Raw genomic sequence first — 18,229 nt, 5'->3', positions numbered from 1 at the left:
CAATTATAAATCGAGCTCCAGAGAAGTGACTGTGATTTTTGGTGTAATCAACAGGGGGATTCAAAGCATCTCTATTAAGAAGATTTATCTGTAATAATGATGCTTTATTAGCAGTTTCATCTGCATAGCTTTTGGCTGGAGAACTCATTTTTTCTTTATTTGTATTCTTTTGAAAATATATAATAGTCTAAACTCTTGTGGCACTCTCTACTTCTTCTAATCTGTAATAAGAAACATAACAGTTAAACAGACTTTCAGTTCATAACACATCTAAGACCTTATCACATTCCAATATTACAGGTAGAACAACTCCTCCAAATTCCTTGGGACTCAGTACTATTTCAATTAGGGATCTTTCGGGTTGTAGATACTGATCTTTTGGGGAGGTTTAGCTTTTAAATGCTAATCATAAATTACATATGTAAATGTATATATAAAAAAACATTAAAAATTATTTACTGTACTTACCCAAACTTATCTGTTCCAGCTGTTGATAAGTGCTATGTAAACTACAGTTTTGTTATTACATGAAGTCCTGGAGGATGAAAACTTGTAGGACACCATTATAAGGGCACAAACCACAGCAGTAATTGAGGAAAGCATGCAGGACTATTGTGTCAAATTAAAATCTCGAAAACCCATGCAAAATCTTGATCCAAATTTTAAATGTGCAGGCGACAGAAATTTGGATGTGTCTGAACAAAGGATATTCTGACTGGAGATCTACCTGTAATGTGTTGTTAATCATACTGACATTTCAACATTTAAAAGAATTGCAAAATGAAACTGTAAATTGTTATGTTTCTCCCCACGTTTGCCATTTCCCATGCTAGTAAGGTAGCACCAAGAACAGATGACTGAGCCTCAAAGAGAAAAATCCTCACCTGGCCCCCTTCTCTTTGTTAAAGCAAAACAGGAGGGGAGGACTTCCATCCCCCTTCCCACCCCTCTTAGCCACCTTCTATGACCACAGTGAATATGTTGGCAATGTTTTTTCTCCCCATCCCCAGGAATAACACATGTATGTATGTACAGGTAAACCACCGAATTTACGGCAACTGATGGTTTGGCACCTCCTTTAGTCTGGGCAAAATTACGTGAGGGAACTTGAAATTACCACAGCTACCAGACTAGTTTACTGGGCGGCCACAGATGGCGTTGTGTGCAGGGCACGCTTATTTACATTCTTCACACTGCACTTGTTGGTGGCGATACTGCAAATCAGTGAGATTCTTAGCTTATTTTGCTTAAATATAACCCTAGCTATGGCTTCTAAGACATATGAGAGTGTCAGTCGTGGTGTCAAACGTAAACTTCAGTCCAAATCGATCCAAGATAAATTAGAACTGTTGAAAAAATGGACTGTGGTGTTTTGGTGCATAAGCTGTGTGACATCTACAGTATTGGTTCATCAACTATTTATGATATAAAGAATCAAAGGGAGAAAAAATTGAAATTCTATGCAGACAGTGATTCCAAGGGGCAAATGACAATTACAAAAACTATGAAAGATGGTAAAAGTACTGAGCACGATCAAGTGATGATGGAATGGTTTTGACAGCATCGGAGTGATGGAGTGGACTTGTCAGGTAGCATGATAATGGACTAGGCTACGTTGTTCCATAAAGAACTTAAATTACTACATGAGTGTGACTATAGTGAAGGATGGCTTCAAAGATTCAAGAAGCATCATGGAATTTCCATGAATAAAGTGTGTGGAAAAAAGCGGTCTGTACACCACGAAGGAGCTGCTGAGTATGTGGATGAAATTGTAAAACTCACAGCTGACGAGTGCCTCAGTCCTGAGCAAGTGTATAATGCAGATGAAACTGCATTATTCTGGCAATGCACACCTAGGAAAACAGTAACAACAGAAGACGAAGAAGACCCCACAGGATTCAAAGAATCTAAGGACAGACACCATCTTAAGGTGCTCAAACATTTAATTTGTTTAATTTAATTTCTAGCAGTCCATGGTATACTTTAGAAATATGGGAGATGTATAGTTAGTGGGTTAGGGGTGTGTTGATGAATTATTATTACGTGACCATGGTTGGTCCGGCAAAATGGTTAATCCAACCAGGTTTTGGAACCAAGAGTGCCGGAAAATCGGTGGTGTACCTATGTGTAATTACCAATTTGTAACATACATGAAGGGAATTTACACTTGAGGGGCCCCACTCTTGACCATTCTCTACTTTCATATAACTTCTTAAATGTATGTAAGGTCTGCATATGCAATGTCCATGATCACTTTATTCTGTTCACCCACCATTCTTATACTATATAACTACTTAAACCTTTTCAGCAAGTTTCTTACTTAATCTTATGTCATGTCTCCCAGTTGTTCTATCCCTACAGCTCTTGAATAACTGTTCACTGCCCACATCATATTTGTTTTAAAAACTTAAAGAAAGGATGAGATCAGGTCACCCCATGTGGGCAAATTCAAAACCAGCCTTTCCCTGTAACTCAGGTCTCTTAATCATGGTACTATCTTTGTGCTCCTTTAGGTACAGCGACCAAACTTGAGAGGCATATTCTAATTTTGGCCATGTATAGGCCATGAAAAACTTGTTAAGTATTTCCTTACCCATGTGTTATTCTAATATCTGCCAACAAAAAGTTTATGATTCTGGTGACAGGTTAGTAGTGATGTCACCTCCCGAGTTTCTCTCATGTACAAAATCCTGAAGCTTGTTTCCTGCTATGTGATACTGAAGCCCTCTTTCACAGTCCTATCATCATTACTTTACATTTCCACAGTTTGAATGTCATCAACCATGTTTTTTTTTTTTTTTTTCTGTCTCCCGCGTTTGCGAGGTAGCGCAAGGAAACAGACGAAAGAAATGGCCCAACCCTCCCCATACACATGTATATACATATGTCCACACACGCAAATATACATACCTACACAGCTTTCCATGGTTTACCCCAGACGCTTCACATGCCCTGATTCAATTCACTGACAGCACGTCAACCCCGATATACCACATCGATCCAATTCACTCTATTCCTTGCCCTCCTTTCACCCTCCTGCATGTTCAGGCCCCGATCACACAAAATCTTTTTCACTCCATCTTTCCACCTCCAATTTGGTCTCCCACTTCTCCTCGTTCCCTCCACCTCCGACACATATATCCTCTTGGTCAATCTTTCCTCACTCATTCTCTCCATGTGCCCAAACCATTTCAAAACACCCTCTTCTGCTCTCTCAACCATGCTCTTTTTATTTCCACACATCTCTCTTACCCTTATGTTACTTACTCAATCAAACCACCTCACACCACACATTGTCCTCAAACATCTCATTTCCAGCACATCCATCCTCCTGCGCACAACTCTATCCATAGCCCACGCCTCGCAACCATACAACATTGTTGGAACCACTATTCCTTCAAACATACCCATTTTTGCTTTCCGAGATAATGTTCTCGACTTCCACACATTCTTCAAGGCTCCCAGGATTTTCGCCCCCTCCCCCACCCTATGATCCACTTCCGCTTCCATGGTTCCATCCGCTGCCAGATCCACTCCCAGATATCTAAAACACTTTACTTCCTCCAGTTTTTCTCCATTCAAACTTACCATGTATCAACCATGTATCAGACCAAATTATGAATCTGTGTATGCCTTCTGGAAAGCACATGCAATTCTGCCTACTTTTCACTTCCCCCCCCATGACCCTTGGATCAGTTGCAAGAATGTTTAGGTAAAAGTCCAAACCTTCTGGGAACTCATTTACATAGATCAAGTAGAGTAACAGGCTTAAAATAAAACCCTGGGGCATTCCACAGGTGACCTCCACCCATCTGGAGAGGGTTCCTTTAACACATGTCATTTGGTCCCCTCCTGCCTTGTGATCCAGCTTCTTTATCAACCTTTCATGTCGTACAGTGTCAAATACTTTCCAGCAGTCAAGATACAAACAATCTACCCAGCCTTCCCTTTTGTTTATGACAGACCTAACTTTCTCTTAAACATCAAAGAGTTTGGTGCACAAAGACCTCCTTTCCCTGAAACTGTGTTGCCTCTCACCTAAGACAATTTCTTCTGTGAAGTCATCTATTTGCTTTCTGATTAACTTCTTCAGTTAACTTCTTCAGTACCTTACAGACCATGCTCATCAGGGATACTGATCTATAGTTCAGTGCCTCTTCAAGTTCTCCTTTCTTTTAGATGGGTATGATGTATACCCTTTTCAACTCTCTTGACAGCCTTTCTCCATTAATATCTTGAATAGTATTTCCAAAGGTCTGTCTTGTGTATCTGCACACATCTTCAGCACACTTGGTGAAATTTCATCAGGGCCATAAGCCCTGTACAGGTCAAGACCCTTTAGTATCTTATCATGTCTTTTCTTGATATCTCAATGTTTCCTAAGGCCTCCTCCCATTCCATTTCAATCATGTTGGGGTTATAATGTCTTCCACCATGAAAACACTTTCGAACTTGTTTACATAGGGTGGAAAGAAGGTTGTGAAAAATGTTTGTAAGAAAAGATACCTGAAGAGATGAGTGTAGACTGGCAAAAGGTGAGAGTAAATGAAGCTAAGGAAAAAGGTGAGGAATGGGATGTATTTAGAGAAGCACTGTGAGAGAAGTGTGGCATGCTGAGAGTGGGAGGTGGACTGGTGAGAAAGGGTAAAGAGTGGTGGGATGAGGAAGTTGCAAAAGAAAAAGAAAGGTGAATGAGCATTGTTTTTGGGGAAGGATGCAAGTGATTGGGAGCCGTACAAGAGAAAATGGCATGCCAAGAGGAAGAAGAAGGGGTTAAAAATGAAAGCTGGGATGAATCAGTATCACCATACTTTAGGAAGTAAAAGAAAATGTTTAGGAAGGAGGTTAATAGTGAGAAAAACAAAAAACATATGAAAGCATCACCAAATGGGGTAAATGGGGTAGTGCTAACTGGTAGAAACGAGTTGAAGATGGGTTGAAGTGAATGTTCTGGAAGGTTGGTATGCTTTGGATGTGGAAGTATGCAATAGTAATGGAAAGTGGTCTGATGAAAATAGAAGAGGTGGTGAAAGCCTTGTGCAAAATGAAGTGCATCAAAGTGGCTTGAGCAGATGGAACTGCAGTTGAATTTCTTGAGAAAGGTTATTGTGTTGTTCCCACATTAGTTAGGATTTTCAATATATCTGTAGCAACCCACTGGTGCTCCACAAAGTGTTACCTTAATGACGATGCTCTGATTTGGTGGCAGGTCACACAGCAAGTGCCCTCACCTGACTTAATAATCCTCAGAGAAAAGAGTTTGTTGGCCCAACCTGTGGCTGCAACTGTGGTATTACCCCATGACATCCATATGTGATGTATGGTAGTGGTAGATCAAAAGATGCCTCTGTAATTACATAATTACATACGAAGAGCCGCTCTCAGTCCACCAGCATGGAGAAAGGTAAGAGCTTGAGACATTCACCTTCAACGAACTGACCTTCCTTGCCTCTCATATATCTGGGTATTTCCCCAGAAAGGCAGTCAGGAAGTTGACTCACTCTAGAAAACAAGTGTACCACTCTGGTACCTGAAGTCTTGGCGATGCAACTCCAGACTCAAGCCACCATTACGGTGTCTCCTTCATCAGTAGAAGTATCAACATGACTCCTGAAGTTTCATCTCCCTGGCAGGTTTCACTGTGGTGCCTCATATCCAATGTCAACCTTCAGCAGGACTCGCATGGGACATCGCTTACACCCATCATGAGCAGCAGCTGTAACAACAAGGGACCTAAAGCCACACCCACAGCACTCCTTCAACCCAAGCACAAACAGGCAGCTGCCACCCACTCCAGGAGCCACAATATGTGCTACACCCACCTCCCACAAGAACTCCAGCCATCCACTTCTCCCAAGTGCTCCTGCTTCATCTGGCATGCTTATCAACATCACAAGACCTCTGCCAAAATTGTCTCATATTACTTGATCTTCCTTACTTTACCTCTTCTTCACCATAATCCCACACCTCCAGTAGCTCACTGTCCCTGTCATTGCTATTTAACGAGTTTCTGTGCCCCTCTTTCAGTTATACCACTCCAACAACCCAAACAGAATGCCTGCTAAATATGCTTTTCACCTATTCTTATATCACATCCAGTAATTATACAGTATCACACTGCAGGTGACAGTGTTCTATGGAACATTTTCCTAGTTTGATTGTAACTATTATGCAAGGGAACAATGAATGCCCATGTGAATGAGGTATGTTCAATTAAAGAGCACTCCTTTTTAATCAGCAGAGTTTTTAATCCTCTTTACTTACCCCTCCCCACAGAGGTTAATAAAACTGTTCATCATAACAGGACTCTACATTTCTAAAGCAAACATGCAAATCTATCATCTGGCCTAATCTACTATGGGAAAATCTTGGGTCACACTAATCTAAGGGATTTATTTCATGCATGCACAAGAAAAATTGGTACAGAATGTGTGGATCAGGTGTTTGCTTGGAAGAATGTGTGTAAGAAGGATTTGTACATGGCAATTATGGTAGGTCTTACAAATATATAGTGTGGGAGGAATGATGCCAGAAGCTGAGAAGTTTATATCAAGTGTTTAAGACATGTCTATGAGTTGGAAGAAGAGAGTGAATGATTCCAAGTGAATTATGGTCTATGTCAGGGGTGTGTGATGTCACTATGGTTGTTTAATTTGTTTATGAATTGGGTGGTGAAGGAGGTAAACACGAAAGTCTTGGAGAAAGGGGTGATTATGCAGTCTACTGAGGGTAAGAGGGTCTGGGAAGTGTCAGTTGTTGTTTGCTAATACTACAGCACTAGTGGCAGATTCAAAGGAGGAACTGCAGAAGTCAGTGACTGAGTTTGGAAAGGTTTGTGAAAGGAGAAAGTTTAGAGTAAATGTGAATAAAAGCAAGGTTATCAGGTTTAGTGAGGTTGAGAAATAGGTTAGTTTAGGGTTAGTTTGAATGAAGATAACTGGAGGATGCGAAGTGTTTTAGATACCTGGAAGTGAACACAGTAGCAAATGGAATCATATAAGCAGAGGCAAGTCATTGGGTGGGTCAAAAGTGAAGGCTCTGAGAATGCTAAAGAATGTGTGGAAAGAGAGATCCAAGTATATAAAAATAGATATGTTTGAAGGTATAATAGTTCCAAAAATATCATATTCATGCAAGGCATGGGCTATGGATAAAGTTGTCTGGAGGAGGGTGGATGGTGAATACCCTTCGTCTCGCAACCATGAACAATGATGTCTAGTTCAGTCACTCTCCATCAGGCTCACATTCCCAGTAGCTAACATTTTACAGAACCTATCAATCAAATGTGGAGGTATTTGAACATGAATATAGTGCATATGAATGCGCACTCACAGAACACATAATGCCCTCCAATGGTAAGGACTTGAACCCAGGACCTTTGTGTGGCAATTGGGAATGCTAACCACTCAGCTATGATTGCCCCTAATAGAGAAGTGACCATTTGATGAAATGTTTGTGGACAATGTGTGGTGTGGTGTTGTGATCGAATAAGTAATGAAAGGGTAAGAGATAAACATGATCATAAGAAAAGTGTGATTGAGAGAGCTGAAGTGTGCTGAAATGGTTTTAACATATGGAAAGAATGAGAGAGGAAAGGCTGTCAAAGAGGATACATGAGTCAGAAATGGAGGAAACAAGGAGAATGGGGAGATCAAACGAAAATGGAAGGATGAAGTGGAAAAGATTTTGAGCAATTGGGGCCTGAACATGCAGGAAGGGGAAAAAGGCATGCACAGGATACAGTCGATTGGAATGATGTGGTACACAGGGGTATGTGCTGTCAATGACTGAACCAGGGCAAGTGAAGCATCCAGAATAAACTATGGAAAGGTGTGTAGGGCCTGGATGTGGATAAGGAGCTGTGGTTTCAGTGCACTACACGACAGCTACAGAATGGACATAAGCGGACGCGGCCATTCTTCGTCTGTTCCCGGCACTACCTTGCTAGCATGGGAAATGCATATAAAAAATGCTGTGAGACCTTACACCAAAGAAAAAACCTCCAGTATTAAAGTGATGGACATAAAATGATCTCACATTGACAGACCACAAATATCCCTCTGTTGCAGTGACTTACATCTCATAACAAACCCACTACAATCGTCACAAATCATTTGTTTCCATTATTTTTCCTATATCATGCTACATACAAGGAGATCTTCAGATTGAATACCCAGTCTTAAAAAATCCATAATCTGACTGCCAGTGCACTTAAGATTCCCACCAAGGTGGCATAAAATTTCTTTAATCTGAATCTGAGAAGGTAGTGCCCCATGCTTTTCTCAGCTGCTTCCAGTGTTTTCATCCTTATTCTACTTTTATAATGGTGTTCATCAAGCATCCAAGAGATGATGCTGTTTACAGTAGTGTGAAGAGGAAGCATGTTATACCTACCATTATGCAGAGTTGAAATTCTACGAAAATCAGATAACAACAAACTGTTGCATAACCTGTGTCAGAATTATGGGTTTGTTAACATGACCATATAACACAGTACCAAGAAATAATGTTTTGAAAAACCAGACATCACTCCTATCATTTCATCTTCTAAGTAACTGCCACCCTCTATCTTAGTATACAGTAAAGTTGCTCGTAGCAGCAACGTTGAAGAATTCTGGGGAAGTACAATAATTGTTTTTTGACTTTCTTTGATAATACATATTTACGTATAATAAAAATAATCAAAATAATGACTGGTATCTCTGATCACAAAAGATCTTAAATCTAAACACTCCTCAGTCCCAAGGAATTTACATTAGAGATCATCTACTTGTAAGTTATATGTAAGTCACATATTAGTTAATATTTATCATGATACCTAAAACTAGTGACAATAAATTCTGATATTCAGAAATTCAAATTTTCAATAGGCACAGAAAAATGCTCAAAGTGAGTTTGTATCTCAACATACATATTGTTATAAAATTGTGTTATTCTGTGTGTGTTGGGTTGTATTATACTGTAGAGACTTAGTACAGGTACACCACTGATTTCCCGGAGCTCTTGGTTCCAAAGACTTGCAGGATTAACCATTTTGCCGGACCAACTGTGGTCATGTAATAATATTTCAACACACCTCTAACCCACTAATTATAAATCTCCCATGTGTCTAAAGTATACCATGGACTGTTAGAAATTTAAATTAAACAAATATTAAATGTAAATTAAATAAATGAATGAAATACAGCTACTCAGGACTGAGGCACTTGTCAGCTACAAGTTTTGCAAAGTCGTCCACATACTTGGCAGCTCCTTCATGGTTTGCAGACTGCTTTTCTCTGCACACTTTATTCAGTGAAATTCCATGACGCTTCTTAAATCTTTGAAGCCATCTTTCACTATAGTCATGCTCATGTTGTAATTTAAGTTCTTTATGGAAAAACTTAGCCTGGTCCATTATCCTGTTACCTGAGAAGTCCACTCCACCACTCTGACACTGTCGAAACCACTCCATCATCACTCGATTGTGCTCAGTACTCTTACAATCTTTCATAGTTTTTCTAATCGTCATTTGCTTCTTGGAATCGCTGTCTGCATAGAATTTCAATATTTTCTCCCTTTGCTTCTTTATATCATAAACAGTTGATGAACCAATACTGTAGGTGTCACAGCTTACGCACCGAAACACCATGGTCCATTTTTTTTAACAATTCTACTTTATCTTGATTTGATATGGACTGGTGTTTACGTTTGACACTATGACTGACACTCTCATATGTCTTAAAGCCATAGCTAGGGTTAAATTTAAGCAAAATAAGCTAAGAATCTCACAGAATTGCAGTATCACCAACAAAAAGTGCAGTGTAAAGAATGTAAATAAGTGTGCCCTACACACAATGCCGTCTGTGGCTGCCCAGTAAACTAGTCTAGTGGACGAGGTAATTTCAAGTTCCCTCATGTAATTTTGTCCGGACTAAAGGTGCTGAACCAACAGTTGCTGGTAATTCGGTGGTGTGCCTGTACTGTGAAACAAGTGTATGTCAGTGGCTTAGCTGGGAGAGCTAGCAGGGAGGGTGTGCAGTTTGACATCAGTGACAGCTGGTAGGTGACCATGCGTCAATCATAGCTCAACTGTGCCATCAGCATCTCATTTATGTCAGAACTGAGTGGAGTGATGGTCGGTAAGAGACCTCAAGCCAATCAGAGTTGAGATGAGGGCCTGCCGGATGACATCAGTAACCTTTCGACTAATGTTAGTATTACTCATGTCTTTCGTTTTCAATTTCTAGCCAATCACACTCGAGATGTGGGCCTGCCCAGGCGATGTCAGTATCTCATTTGCATATTTTTTGTCAATCAATCAGAACTGGCCCTGTTTAGTTACTTCCCTATAAATACCTCAAGAGGTGCTCTGCTGTCGATTCTTTAAAGCTGATAGTCCTAGTGACTAGTATAATTTTCTTTTGCCCATAATTTATAGCCACTGCATTGTACTGCATTTATTTGTCAACTTAGGAGGGCTATATTTCGCCCATGTATAAAGTGTACTAGTATTATCATTTTTATAATTACAATTGCGTGGAGGAAGAATTTCTTGGTTTGAAAACTTACTTGGATTATGTTTAAAGTAACATTTTATGCCCTGTAAATAATCATTCCCTTTCGTATTGTTTGTTTCTTTTAATGTAAACAGGTTTTATCCCCGTGTTTAATTTCATTCCATGACTTTGGAGTAGTGTTGACCGTGTTGCATTACAAGAAACTGACAACCCTGCCAGGATTTTCTTACCCTACAGAGTCTCTTCCTTGTAGTTAATCATGTCGTTAATCAGTGATGCTGACGTGGAAGATTTCTGTTGGTCTGAACCTTCTCCAAAGGATGTTAAACCTTTAACAGTTTATGAGTTGAAGCTTGATGCAAATATTTTAGGACTGGAGTATGACTGGAATGTATGTAGACGCAAGTTGGAAGCTTTGGCAATAAGTTAGTTGGTGAGGAGTTAAGGGGTACTGTGCCTAAGGTTGGAGCAGAGGGAGGTGAACCTGATGTTAAAAAAGTTTTGATAATACCATTCCACCCTTGAGGTTGGCAAAAATTTTAGGCCCCACCCAGTCCCCTAGTAGTTTTAATGTTAACCATGAATACCTGCAGTTCCAACTAGAAATAATTAGAATTAACACACAGGCACAGAAGGATTGGATTTAGAAGATGAAACTGACTTTAGAACAAGAGAGAATATGACAAGTTGAGTCAAAGCCAGTACCAAGGTTTGATTTTACAAAATATGTAAAATTTATACCAAAGTTCTGAGAAGAGGATGAAACTAAATTTTTCCACATTTGAAAATGTGGCTAATAATCTCTTCACCCAGGAAGTTCTGGTCGATTTTGTTGCAACCTGTCCTTAGTGGTAAGGCTCGGACTGCATACGCAATGTTGTCTAGTGACCAATGTACTCATTATGAGGTAGTAAAGGATGTCGTGTTGAAAGCTTATGAATTAATTCCAGAAGCTTACAGATGCAAGTCTAGGAATAAGTGTAAGAACCCTGACAAAACCTATGTAGATTATTTTTGTGGAAAGGGTGATTTATTAAGATAGTAGCTACCCTCTGAACAAGTTTGTGAGTTTGAGGAACTTTAAGAATTACTGTTACTCAAGGAATGTAAACACAGTGTGCTGCTTGAAGTGATGAGTTATTTGGTCGAAAGAGAAGAGAAGTCTGTTGACAAGGCTGGTTTACTAGCAGATCAGTGCGCACTGACTCACAGACTTGGTACTGGGAGACCTCCAGAATATTTTGTGGGTGAGAGAAAATTCAATAATGATGTAACCCCATCTGAATTCCCCTGCTTGCCGTATGAATTTAAAAGTAAGAGTAACAACCACATGTGGGTTAGGAGATGTTATCGTTGTGGTAAAGCTGGGCATCAGGTGAGGGAATGCTGGATCCAGAGATTTTACAAAAGGTAGGCCAGTAAGTCTTGTCTCAACCTTGGACCCAACCTAGTGATGTAATTGTGGCTAACCCCTCTCAATGTGATAATTTAAGTGGTAAGAATAAGAGCGGTAATATCTCTGTAGTTGAAGATCCTTTTAGGGGGAACTACAATGCATTCCAATCTAAGGCTTATGTGTCAAATTGTGGAGTGAGAAAAGACGTGAGAGTATTGTGTGATTCTGGTGTGCCACAGTCTCTGATGTTACGAGGGTTTGGTGCTTGCGGGAGAGTCTGAAAAACAAGTATTGTTAGATGGGCTGTGGAGGATCAAGGCAGCCCTACTAGCTAATGTGTGTGAGCGAAAACATCTCTTCACAGGACCTGCTTTTGTGGGGATTGTGTGTAAGTTGCCTGTCTCAGGAGTAGACTTTGTGTAAGGCAATGACCTAGTAAGAGGAAAAATTTGTGTAGGCAATGACCTAGTAAGAGGAAAAATGAGTCCAGTGCTGGTGTTGTTTGTAAGCCTGGTGGAGTCTATGGAGACAGAGCAACTTGATGAACAGGTACCAGAGTTATACCCAGAGTGTGCAGCTACCGGGTCCATGACAGATAGTAAAGAAGACAGTGTGCTTGAGGAGACAGAAGTTGAGAGGGAGAGACTAAGAATGCCTTCTGAGAGTGAAATCAGTGAAGTGGAGCAGTGCGATACCTTCTTTGCTGGCCTGGAATCTAGTGAGACATAGAGACTGAGAACACCCTTTGAGAATGAAACTGGTAAAGTGAAGCCGTGTGATACCTTCTTTGCTGGTTTGGAATCTGAACTAGAGTCAGTGGGTGAGGCTGATGATTTGTCTCGGGAGAATTTAAGAGAGGCCCAGGACCAAATCAACTCTACATTTTCCATGTCTTTCAAAACCCTTTCAACTTTTTGTTTGGGGTTCAACACTAAAGACACAAAGTAGTGTGTAATGTGGTTGTCATGTTTCACTCCTCTGACTCAGGTAGCTGTCTTTTCTTTCTGTCTCATTCACATATGACTACTGGCATTCTCTCCATAAACATTCAATCTCTCTTTGTCATACTTGACAACACTTAACTCACACAGCCTTTCTTTGGGACTAGATATTCCTGTGGTACACACTATGTATCAACCCTGCCTTTTAGCAAAATGGTAGGAGCAATAGATAGAAGTAGTGGGTAGGAACATTTACGCAGGAGTATTAGAAGTTGTTGGTAAGATCATCAGGCAGGAACATTAGGTACAAGTAGTTGGTCAGACCATTAGGTAGGTGGCTCTGCAAACACTGCACTAGAGTTACCCTCTGCCAGTGGCCTGTTAAGGGTGAGACACTACTGGCTAAGAAGTGGCAATGATGTTCATTAGTTATCGAGACTATTGCTGAGGCCATCCCTTTGAAGGAGTTCAAAGAAGAAATTGGCATCAGAAATACAGCCAGATAGATAAATTGTAATGTAAAAGCTAGTGTTACAAACCAGATTCTTTTCCAGCAAAAACTAAATTCACCAGTAAATATCGGTTTGATAACTACTATTAAAGAGTATGCAAGTTACCTTCAGGTTCATCCTTCTTGTACAAAAAATGTGGGTTATAAGAATGAAAAATCTTTTGTATTCAGGGCGGTGTCCTACCACCATGGGATATCCTCGGAAGATCAAGTTGGGATTCCATCCTACCTCATACGATTGGTGGGAAAATAACCTTCCTGGATGATTCACAGACCATAAGAGCCTAAGTCTGATTGTCTTGGTTCACTCAACCAATCAATGACAGCTCTCTGGTTGATATCACCTTCCCATTTGTTCATAGAAACTAAACCCCTAACAATTTCAAGGATCATGGCACTAACTAAAAGCGGCCAGCAAAAGGAACAGGAAAAAAGAACTTTATAATACAGATGGGAGGGCCAAGCAAGGTAAGAGAACTTTACAAAACCTGCTTGAAGGGCACCATCTCTGAGAGGAATGGCTTTTCATTCTTCAAAACCAATTTTTCTCCCTTCTAGTGTTTTGTGGTTGGCAAGCATGAGATCATAACCACACAAAAAAAGAATGGCAGACTCTAAAGAAATCACCTATAGTGACCAAGACAACACTTAGCAAGCACACAAATATCTAAATAACAATTTTTCTTGTTAATGACTTCAGAGGACAGTTGGTTTGATGCTAGGAAAAAAAAATCTCTTTAAAATAACTAAATATCTTCCCCAATCTGTCTGCAACCATAAGTGAACTCTGCAAGTGGAGTGGCTTTGGAATCCAGGTAAAATGTGGGGATGAAAATATATTTCACACAAAATACGACTAATCAAATACAGGATAGGCTTTGGACGAATCAACATTTCTTACCTTATTTAAGTGTGTAGACGACTGTGACAGCATGTCACATACTTCAAAGAAATATGATAGTATTTACATCCAAGCAACTGCCATGAAGAATGTTGCGGTCCAGTGTTTCCCTTTAGCATTTATCACACTAAAATCACATGTATGATGCTGTGCAAACATGTGCATGTATGTGTCACACTAGAATCTTTCAGCTCTGATCATCTGAAACAATGATGGGTAATAATTAATAGTAGTTCAGGTAGCACAATGAAAGGCTCCCTTCCCTTTCAGTCGCCTTCTACGACATGCAGGGAATACGTGGGAAGTATTCTTTCTCCCCTATCCCCAGGAATATATATATATATATATATATATATATATATATATCAACATCGATTTATCATAAATCTATGTTGAAAAGGGAAATCTGGTGGTTTTTAAAAATTACTTTTATTTCTAGAAGTATTTCCCTTAATCTTAACTCATATTTTTCATGTTCACCAAAGCCCCTCATTATCATTAACTACTGCCACAGCATTAATCATAATGCTCCAAATCATATCCTCCTATTCATAATCACTTCTAAGTATAAGGAATTCATATTGCTATGCAATTCTACCAATGTATAAGTTACTTCAGTGGTGGTCCTAAATTGAAATGTCAAACCCTACACTTTTCTTCTACCTCATAACACTTTCCTCTACTAAATTCTTTATTACCAAAGGATAATGGTCTTTTTTTTCAATAAAATAATCTTTAGTATTGAAGAATGATGGTGAAAGTCCAAAACCCACATTCCTAATTCTTTATCTATACACTAAACACCGATTCCGTAGGATTAATGTGATTCCAGAGTTATATCTTGACCGTCCGTTTTCTGATAACTAATCAACCTGTCTTATAACGAAATTCGATAACACAATGATAATGTGGTAATAATGCAAACTGGTCTATTTACAAGAAAAGTCTGACCGATCGGTAATGCAATTTTACCACTACGTAAATGGTCGGTCTTCTACCCACACTAAAAACATTCCTCACCCGGTGATATTACACTATCTAGATATTCCTCCAGTGGCATGCAAGGGGCAGATGAGGTGACATACCTTACAGAAATAATGTTATTTGCTAACGGCGTAATGTCTTCTTTAATATTTGGGGTTGCTTGATGTATTGGGAGGTGGAACGATATAACACTAATCCAGCCCCAGGTCGTCTCTTGTAAACAAAATGTTTCCGGGTTGTGTAGATGAAACTCGGGAGAAAAAGCTAAATCAATGTACAACTTTGAATATATTCAGTGCGTGAATTAAAAGATTCTACTTAAAAATATGGCATTTACATAAAAAATATCATATATATACTTTTTATACCTTTCATTTATTCGTATGATATCGCTTTTAGCAATAGGGTATTTAATGAATATGTTTGGGGCCGTACCTGTATGTAATGATGGAGGAATTTAGGCGAGAGAATGGGGATAACTTCAAAATCAAGATCACTTGGCATAAAAAATCATTGTGATGAATGAAATATGGAGTGATACAGATAATAACTCAGGGATTGGCGTCTGTAATTATAAAATATCGTGTAATCACCATTTCCTCGGAATGGTTTTATATTCGTGAGGCCTTTTTTTTTTGGTAAGACGGCACGGGCAGATGATGCTCTAATCAAGGCTATATCATTTAATATATATATATATATATATATATATATATATATATATATATATATATATATATATATATATATCTTGCGGAGGCGAAGCTGAAGATATGTAGAGGTTTTAAGAAGAGAGGAGAGAATGTTGGGGTGAAGAAAGTGGTGAGAGTAAGTGAGCTTGGAAAGGAGACGTGTGTGAGGAAGTACCACGAGAGATTGAGTGCAGAGTGGAAAAAGGTGAGAGCAAATGACGTAAGGGGAGTGGGGGAGGAATGGGATGTATTTAGGGAAGCAGTGATGGCTTGCGCAAAAGATGCCTGTGGCATGAGAAAGGTGGGAGGTGGGCAGATTAGAAAGGGTAGTGAGTGGTGGGATGAAGAAGTAAGATTGTTAGTGAAAGAGAAGAGAGAGGCATTTGGAGAGATGTATAAAGGAAAGAGGCAAGAGGTCAAGAGAAAGGTGCAAGAGGTGAAAAAGAGGGCAAATGAGAGTTGGGGTGAGAGTATCATTAAATGCTAGGGAGAATAAAAAATGTTTTGGAAGGAGGTAAATAAAGTGCGTAAGACAAGAGAACAAATGGGAACATCGGTGAAGGGGGCAAATAAGGAGGTAACATCAAGTATTGGAGATAGAGTGAGTATTTTGAAGATTTGTTGAATGTGTTTGATGATAGAGTGGCAGATATAAGGTGTTTTGGTCGAGGTGGTGTGCGAAGTGAAAGGGTCAAGAAGAATGATTTGGTAAACAGAGAAGAGGTAGTGAAAGCTTTGCGGAAGATGAAAGCCGGCAAGGCGGCGGGTTTGGATGGTATTGCTGTGTAATTTATTAAAAAAAGGCGTGAGTGTGTTGTTGACTGGTTGATGAGGATATTCAATGTATGTATGGTTCATGGTGAAGTGCCTGAGGATTGGCGGAATGCATGCATAGTGCCATTGTACAAAGGCAAAGGGGAGAAAGGTGAGTGTTTAAATTACAGAGGTATAAGTTTGTTGAGTATGCCTGGGAAATTATATGGGAAGGTATTGTTTGAGAGGGTTAAGGCATGTACAGAGCATCAGATGTCTGCAGAGCTGTAAGAAGGGGGATCGAAGTGGGCGAGATCTGGAGTCGAGGTCAGGGCTTGTTTCACTCTCTCGAATGATGCGTGGTGGTCGGAGGTCCACACGAAATCATTCCTGGGGTTGAGACGGGAGCGGAGGGTGTCTGCCGTTATTGCTCTGCTCGTGGTGAAGTCTGCTGGCTGGTTCACGAGACCTGAGGTTCCTGATGTTGGTGGGGATGGGGAAATCTACAGTCGCCTCACCTGGGTCTGCTGTCAAACCCTCGGCAGACTGGCTGGCACACACAAACTTGCTACGGGTCATGGTTATGGCCGTGTTTGCGACATTGTTGACGGATCTCCCGGACACGCTGAAGGTAGACTGTGTAGGTCGAGCGCTTGCGACGCTTTGACATCTCGCAGCGGCAGAGGGAGAGGGTGTTGGACAGTTCGAGTGGAGGGTTGATGACCAGGAGTTTCTTCCCAGTTTCCTGCTGGTTCCGGATGCCCGACGTGATGGGAGTCACTGGACGGGCGTCTATGCAGTGTTCACTCAACTCTGCATCCTCAAGCAAGCTCATGCCGGCAGCCTTCATCGAAGCGCACTCGACGTAAGGTCAAGTTGCGGTGGCGCTTGAGGTGATCCTTGACGAACTGGAGGATGTCTTCCATACCCACATTGGTGTCGTCAGTAACCCCAATGGTGTGAGGCGGGACCCGAGGTGTGCTTGTTGTGTGCGTTGTGGCCGACTTTTCAACTGTAGCAGTTCTGCGTCGTCCGACCAAACACGACTCCACAACCTAAATTCGCGGAGAGAGAGGCGTTAGACTCGAGCGTGTGAGGCTGGGCTGGTGATGGCTGACGCAGTTGTTGGAGTGGCGTCAGGATTCTGAGCCCCGGTGGTGGCCGTACTCTCTACTCGGCGACTGTGGAACGGTCCAGTTCCCGTTGCATCATGTCTTGAAACTGCTGTTGCAACGCTCGTCTCTCGTCGGCAACCTGCTGAGCGGCGAGTTGTTGCTGCTGAAGGAGCTTGCTGTTGCGACTCTCGTCGTCCGTCGTCGGCCTTGGCAGCCTGCTGAGCGGCGAGCAGGGTAGGCGGATGGCACGAGCAGTGCAGGTCGGTAGCGCGTGGAGATGGCCATCACCTGGGGGGGAAATTATGGCGTCCTATGGTGGCTGGCAATATCTCGTGTCACTGTGTCAGTCTTTTGACGCCGCTCCTTGACCCTACTCCCTCCGCCATGTAGGAATGGTGAAGCAGAGTCGCTGGTGGAGACGTGACACTGAGCTTGGA

At 40.9% G+C, this 18,229-nt stretch overlaps 1 protein-coding gene across 1 annotated transcript in view; it reads right to left on the bottom strand.

Moving 5' to 3' along the window:
- LOC139756743 (uncharacterized) overlaps positions 1-15,467 on the bottom strand; it is a 35,206-nt gene extending 19,739 nt beyond the window's left edge. The window contains exons 1-2 of the mRNA XM_071676481.1: positions 15,334-15,467; positions 14,249-14,449 (exon numbers count right to left, since the gene is read on the bottom strand). The gene's annotated coding sequence lies outside the window, so the exon portion shown is untranslated. The remainder of the gene's footprint in view (positions 1-14,248; positions 14,450-15,333) is intronic.
- Positions 15,468-18,229: the final 2,762 nt, after the last annotated feature.

The sequence above is a fragment of the Panulirus ornatus genome, chromosome 23, assembly GCF_036320965.1.
Source record: "Panulirus ornatus isolate Po-2019 chromosome 23, ASM3632096v1, whole genome shotgun sequence".
In the NCBI taxonomy this organism is placed as follows: Eukaryota; Metazoa; Arthropoda; class Malacostraca; order Decapoda; family Palinuridae; genus Panulirus; species Panulirus ornatus.
Note: the sequence above shows the minus strand (reverse complement) of the source record. Positions and strands in the feature narration are given on the sequence as shown.